The sequence below is a fragment of the Chrysochloris asiatica genome, unplaced genomic scaffold, assembly GCF_000296735.1.
Source record: "Chrysochloris asiatica unplaced genomic scaffold, ChrAsi1.0 scaffold00050, whole genome shotgun sequence".
NCBI classification, from domain to species: domain Eukaryota; kingdom Metazoa; phylum Chordata; class Mammalia; order Afrosoricida; family Chrysochloridae; genus Chrysochloris; species Chrysochloris asiatica.
In genome coordinates this window covers 17479611-17487423 of record NW_006408568.1, presented here as the reverse complement: position 1 = coordinate 17487423, position 7813 = coordinate 17479611, and the positions used below count along the sequence as shown (strand labels likewise).

Sequence of the window (7813 nt, the reverse complement as noted above, 5' to 3'; positions counted from 1 at the left end):
TGGATGAGGTAGGGTAGAATGAAATGTGGGGGAAAGATAGGGTTTTGAGATAGAAGACCTGTATTGGTATCCAGACTATCTGCTCCCCCCAATAGGAAGTTCAATCCTATCCAGGAGACAGATTCATTAACAACTTGGTAGGTTAGGAGGTTTCTGGGTGGTACAGTTAATGTTCTCTGCTGCTAACAGAAAGGTTGAAGGTTCAAGTCCACCCAGAGCACCTCAGAAGAAAGCCTAGTGATCTATTTCTGAGAAATCAGCCACTGAACATTCTCTGGAGCACAGTTCTTTTCTGGCGCACACAGACTCTCCATCAGACAAAATCAACTTCACGGCAACTGGAAATGGGTAGGTTAAATGTGAGCCAGGATCTAGCTTTGTACTCTTGAAGATAAAAAAGAAAGCTAGACCTTTCCAAAAGGAAACTATTTACACATACATAATGTTGTTGTTGTTTAGCGCCATCCACTCAGCTCTGACTCATCGTAACCCTGCATAGGGTTTCCAAGCAGTGGCTGGTGGGTTTGAACCACCACCCTTGCAGTTCAAACTAACCTTGCAGTCCAGTGCTTATCCTGCAGTGACACCACCCTAGGATACACATATTACAGTGCCTAGAAAATGCCCATTTTCTCATTCCTTTCCACCTGCTGCTTTCTGTCAAAGGATCCTCCTGACTACCAAATGAGGCAGCAAAGCTTGGAGGGCAGCCAGAGGTCCTCTCCAAACTGATTGGCAGGGGATGGGCCTGCTCACCTTTCAGTGACACCAGCAACACTTCTCTCTTGAAGCTCCTTAGCCACTCTGTCAGCATCGTCTCTTTGTCAAACCCCACTTGACAGCAAACCTCTCAGGAATGGATACATCCAGAGGAGTCACAAGTCAGATCCCCCAGGTGTCACAGTCTCTGGAGAAGCTTCCTAAAGAGCATCTTTGTGTCCTCTTGACTATTTACAGGCACTGAGGTAAAGGATGCTTAAGGACCATTTTTAATCATGGATGTTGTGTTAAGAAAATCCCTCCAGTGGTGTCAACTAAAAATCAGTTAATGGTGCTCCAAATAGGTTGCTTCAAGTCCTGAAGCAGTGAGGGGTATTTGACTCAGTCATTCTGAGTGGTTGGTTGGCTATCAAGAAAGCAAAAAGACACTGTAAAACCTTTCCTTGAAATGCTTTCCTATAAAAACTTTGAGGACAAAACCCAGAATATAGCACAAATCCAAAGCAGAACTCATGTCCCAACTACTGCTAAAACCTCTGACCAGGTTCATTCTGGAATGCACTTCAGAAGGGAAGTCAACTTCTCAGAAGTAAGAGACATGAGTCATTGGTTTATTAAAGCTGGAATAAACAGAAGGAAGCAAGTGCCTGAAGAAACAATAGGAACAATGTGAATGGGTTTGTCTTCTGGAGAGCATGAGAACTCGTCCTCTTTTTGGCAGTCGTAGAATCCTGCTTGATGGTCAGACATTGTTTTCCCAGAGTATGTCCTTTGGCATGACATCACACACCTTCAATGTTCCATGCCACAGGGGGAGCCCCTTATATCTCTTGATCTTTCCTCCAGAGCACCAACATGATGGCAACCATAAGAATTGGAAGAGGGAAGGTCAAAGAAAATACCATGCTTACCGGAATAGTAGTAATTTATCCAATGTTAAAGCTGAGAGCACTCCAACGCATAAAGGGTATCTATCACTGGGAGTGTCCATTCTTTAAACAGGGTAATACTGTGTTTATAAATGGTAACAAAATTCAACAAGGATGAGGGGTGAATGACCATTTCAATGAACAAGGGAAAATTGAAATTGGGATATGAAAACAGGCCATGGGTGGAATAATTATACAGTATTTTACTACTCATCAAAATTGGGAATGTCAGCAGAGAATAAAGTAGTTTAATTAGAAGTTAGAGCTGACCCTACTTACCCACCTAAAAAGAATAACCACACTGGGGTGATAAACCCTTTGAACTGTGTCTAAGTACCAGGACTGTTTACTTTGAGGAAGGAAACTGTCAGTTCTGTTTGCTCACAATGAGCCAACCACAATGTCTCTGATGGATTTGGGACTAGTAAAAGAGTGGCACGTCAAGTGTAGGAAACAAGAAGTTTATCACAGGATTAGATTTAGGAAGACAAAAGTAATCAGGAGACTGCTTGGCAGTCATTGTTTGCTGTGAAACTCCAGGCATGGGCTTGTTTTTCTTGAGGGTTAGTCCCATATCCTGAGGGGGTCAAAGGCCCCTAAAATACTAATTCTATCCTTCATCACTCTTAAGAAATACAGATTTCTCTTCACCTCAACATCTTAGAAGAGATTTTCTTTCTCCTTGCAACATATCTTCATCCATCTTAACCTACAGTACCAAAAAAACTGCTGTTCACCTGAGTTATGAATCGGTACTAGAAGTGTTCTGTGTTTTAAACAAGGACTTTCATTTTAAATGTTGTAAAGGCTGATACCAGCTGACATCTGAAGGAGTTTTTTGACATTGTACCCCTTCTGTGCCTGAAAGCAAAGGTAAAGTAAAGCAAATAGGCCCAGGAATAAAACAAAGAAAGCTCTCTAATGGGCCAAGTCTAAACGTGTGTAGACTCGAGAGCTGGTAAAGTTCTGTCCAAGACTCTCGATGACACAAGCATATGCAATTTGAAAAATGAAGAGTTTCACTTAAGGTTAAACACACTTGAGTCACTGTCGAGTCCTGCTACAAACAGCAGAATCCAAAGAAAAGGCAGTCGTGTCTTTTATTTGAAAAACTTCCCCCCAGCTAGCTCATGAATCAAATCATGTGCTTTCGAAGGAGTTCATTGGCTTCAAAGCTGTCGTATGTCTATTGTCATGATTAATTCTACTCTCAGCAAATGTCCAGACGTCAATAATGTGATTTTCTGGATATACAGTACAAAACTGGCCTGCTCTACTTCATCTTGCCAGGCTACTGTCTTTCTTCTTTTGTTTTGTTTTTCATCAGATTCTTAAATATTCTGCTGAGAAATTTTGTGACACCTTAGAACCATTTTGCTTTCTATAAAGATAAAAGCCTCATACATTTTCTCTGTTAAGATTCTCATACTACACTCTGTTGGGAGTATGTCCTTCAGATTAATAATCACTTCTTCAAACCCTCACAGGCAAACCGACACTGCCAAGCTTTGTTTTGTGTTCTTTGTACTCTGAAAACAGTTCAAATAAGGAGTTATGCATTAATAGTAAAGGCTTCTTCAAAGAGCCTCCAAAATGAATATTTTTGGATGACATCCTTACCTACCTCGCCACCCAATCTAAAGTAGGTAACCCACACTTGTTACAAATCATATTTAAATTCTAACCAAACTCCTTAAATATTAAACTTCCTGGTGGGTGTCAAGGAAGGATAATTTAATTGGTTTTCATAAAGAAATGAAAGAGCTTGAATTGTAGAACTGTCATTTCTTCTGCTGGTTTCTTTGTTGACTTACAGGCTCACACATTGAAAAACAAAACAAAACACAGTTACTCTGCAACTTTTAATGAAGTGGTGAAATTTGCTGTTTATCTCTTATTCTTTTGGTACTTGATTAGCAGTAACATCTTAGGCCTACCTTTAATGACTTAATGTCCTCATGATGTCCCTTTCCCTTCCAACTCCCCAAATATACACGCCTCTTCATCTTTGTCAGACCCTTAATTTTCTCAGGCCCCGAAGGCAGCTCACAAATCTGAAGATCTACTCTTTGGTAATAAGAGAGGACTTTGGGTTAGCCTGTTTATGCATTTTCATTATACCACAGTGACTTTCCAGCTGGGGATCTTAAATCCCAAGGCTTGAGTGGGAATCTGACAACACTTTATAAAGTTAAAAAACACACACACCAGCTACTAGAAATAACAGACTTACCTTTGAAAGAGACAAATGATAAAACCAATCCCAAGAACCATATCATTAAATAAAAGTGTTTGCTAAGTCATATTGTTATTTGCTGCTTGCAAAACACTGTTTGCTTTCATTATTTCATGTTCAATTTTATTTGCTCTGAATAGCAAAAATTGGAAAATGAATTACTACTTTCTACATGAGGATTTAGCCACTTATTTTTTAAAAATAACAATCTTATTGTCTTTGAGGGAGCTCTGGTAGCGTAGTGGTTAAGAATCGGGCTGCGAGCCACAAGGTCAGCAGTTCAAAACTACCAGCTGTTCCAGGGGAGAAAGATGAGGCATTCTGCTCCCGTAAAGATTTACAGCCTCGGAAACCCTGTACAGGGTCGCTATGAGTCGGAAGCGACTCCACGGCACATAACAACAACAACAACAACATTGAGAAGTTTGTTCTCGGTGACTACGTTGTAAAAGTAGCACAATTAAAGTGGTTAGAGAGGTAGGTGACTTTTCATTTCTTACCTCTGTATCCAATTTGTCAATTCTAGTAATTCAGCTCTGGATTTTAATGGGGTGAAAAATGCTGCATATTTAGTTGTATTGTTCCTGTTGTTAGATACCATCAAGTCAGTTCTGACCCATAGCAAGCCTATGCACAACAGAACAAAACTGCCTGATCATTCATCATCCTCACTATTATTGTTATGCTTAAGCCTGTTGCTGCTGCCACTGTATCAATTCATCGATTGAAGGTCTGCCTCAGTTTCACTGACCCTACACTTTGCCAAGCATGATGTCCTTCTCTTGACTGGTTCCTCATGATAACATGTCCAAAGTATGAGAGATGAAGTCTCTCCATCCTGTACTTCTTCCAACACAGACTTGTTTATTCTTTTGGCAGTCCATAGTACCTTCAATATTATTCTCCAACACCACAACTCAACTACATCAATTTGTCTCCTATCTTTCTTATTCACTGTCCAACTTTAATGTGCATATGAGCCTACTGAAAATATCATGGCTTGGTTCAGGCACAACATAGATGAACCTGGAGGACATTATGCTGAGTGAAATTAGTCAACTGTAAAAGGACAAATATTTTAGGAGACCACTATTACAAAAAGTTATTAAATAGTTTACTTGATAAAAGAAGCAATCTATGATGGTTGAGGAGTCCGGGTGTGGCGCTGTGGGCTAATGTGTCAGAATGCAAAGTCATTTGAACTGCAAGTTCAGTGGTTCAAGCTCACCAGCTGCTCCTTGGAAACACTATACAGGGTCGTTATGGGTCGGAATTGACTCTACAGCACTTAACAACAACAATGACATATGTTAAAAGGGTGACAGGACAGGTAATATTCAAGAGGGAGGTTAACAGAGGAAAGATCAAGGTTGTGAGAGACACAGGGAGGAATGCAATCACGTGAATACAGGCAAATACTGTTAACTGTTAGCACATGGAGGGGATTGCAACCATTGTCATAAAGTAAAGTGAATTTGTTGAATATAAAACTGATCATCCACAAAGTAAACCTTCACTCAAGTCACAATACAAAGTTAATTAAAAAGAAAGAAAGAAATCATGGTGAATCCATGCAGCTGCCTGAAGAGAGGGAGCCGCCTCTGGAAAGGAGCAGCCACTGCCTCCCAGGACTGAACCCTCAGGGAGGAGCAGGCAAAAAGATGGCAGGCCGACTGTCCCCAGAGCTGCCCATAGGAACTTGGAGATCTGGAAGATCAAGAAGCTCATCAAAAGCTCCAAGGCGGCCCTAGATGAGCGCCTGGTCGGACTCTATCCCTGCCTTACCCTCCCCGCAGACTTGCTCCCTCCCCAACCCCACCCCTGCATGTTCCCAGACCCTTTAGAATGGCTGCCCTGTACCCCATGGCTGAATGAGGAGAACCAGACAATAGCCAATTTCTACTTTCTGGGCCCCTGGCAATAGCGCAAGCATGAGATCATTGATCATTTCTCCCAAAGACCAGATAACACAAGTGGCAAAAATATTAGCAGATGGGTTTGGAACCGCATCTAACATTAAGTCATGAGTAAACCACCTTTCAGGAGCTCTGGTAGCATAGTGGTTACGAATCGGGCCGTGAACCTTAAGGTCAGCAGTTCAAAACTACCAGCCGCTGCGTGGGAGAAAGATGAGGCTTTCTGCTCCTGTAAAGATTTACAGCCTTGGAAACCCTGTTCAGGGCCGCTATAGGTCGGAACCGACTCGAGGGCCACACAACAACAAAATGTCTTTCAGTCCTGAGAATACATCTCTACAACAAAGACTCCAAATGGTCTGGTTGTTGTTCATGGTGGAACAATTGTTAACAGAAGAAAGGAAGGAAAAGAAAGTCAACACTGACTATGAGCCTTCAAACTAATTAACACATCATTGTATGTGTGTGACAGCAAATTCCATACAGAGGCTCTTACAGCCTCTGATGATATCAATTGTAATAGCCTATTGTTGTTAAGTACTGTTAAGTGCTGTTGAGAAATAGATGGTCATGGTGCGCTTTCTGGCACACTCCGAGGTGCCACACTCCAAGGTGTGGTACTGTGGGATAATGCACTGAACAGCAAAGTCCTTTTGAACTGCAAGGCTGGAGGTTCAAACTCAACAACTGTTCTCTGAAGCCCTTTACAGTGTAGCTATGAGTCAGTACTGACTCTACAGCACTTAACAACAACAATGAGGAAATATAAGAGAACTTCTACACAAATTTACTGTGGATCCTCCAAAGAAACACAATAGAGGAGGTCAGTCTGCCTTGCGTTTTTCCCATTGAAGAATGGAAAAACAGCATAATTATGTTTAGAAAGTAGCTGAGACTGGTGTCGGCTGTTTATTTCCGGGGACAAAGTATATGTGGCTAGTTTCCTGTTAGCTGGATCAGCTGACTTTGAAACTTTACTAGTTCAATCTGATATGCTTGATCAGAGTTGCAATCAAAAGTTTTAAAATGAGTTGATATCTCCTATTGTAGTGAAGGAGTTCTGGTGTGGCGCTATGGGTAAATGTGCTGGACTACAAGGTCAGTTTGAACCACAAAGCCGGTGGTTCAATTTCACCAGCTGCTCCTCGGAAACCCTATACAGGGTTGCTGTAAGTCAGAAATGACTTAATAGCACTTAACATTGTAGTGAAAATGGATTTAACCAAGCTATTGGGCTATGTCCTTAAGTTCTTTCCAATGTGAAATTCATTCAAGAGAAGAACTTAATAGGACCATACTTTGATGAAACCAGTCGGGTCACAGACAAGTATTGTTTTGAAATGGAACATACACTAAAGGCTTTGGAATGGGCTTTGTACAGAATCTAATATATTATATTCTAATAATCTATGAAAATCTAGATATAATGAGATATTTCTTTATTGCCAAGGCACAGACGAGGAGAATATTCTCTATCTAACTCCAGAACAAGAGAGAGATAAATCTCATTTAAGAGATAAATAGGACAGGAACATGAGTTGCTTGAAAGCACGCCCCTACTGGAATGGTTTACCAACAACTACAAAAAAATTGGAGCTACACTGGAAATTGTCACAGATAAGTCACAAGAAGGATCCCAACTTGTGAATGAATTTAGTAGAATTAGAGGAATCTTTTGGTAACAAGTAGATTTCCAAGAAATGGAATACCAAGGAAGAGATGATGACTTTTTTCACCTTGAGGACTACCAGGCAGTCGACATGGGTCTAGAAAAATGTGCCTCACCCTCTAGCACCTATCCATAGGAGCATAACTATGGTGGATTCCAAACCGATCCCTGCTTTATCATTGAAACAAGCTCAAATTTAATCCATGAGCATTGGATACTGGTAAGAAAACAGAAACAAAACCAGATCCAACCCTACACTCTGATTTGTCAAGGTATAAGCAAAGCAGCCTACAACTAAGTTCCTAAATGCCACTGTGGAGTAATTTAGCAAAGAATCCCAGTT

General features: G+C 41.0%; 1 pseudogene; it reads left to right on the top strand.

Moving 5' to 3' along the window:
- The first annotated feature begins 5575 nt into the window (after positions 1 to 5575).
- LOC102836697 lies at positions 5576 to 7606 on the top strand (annotated as a pseudogene).
- The last annotated feature ends 207 nt before the right edge of the window (positions 7607 to 7813 follow it).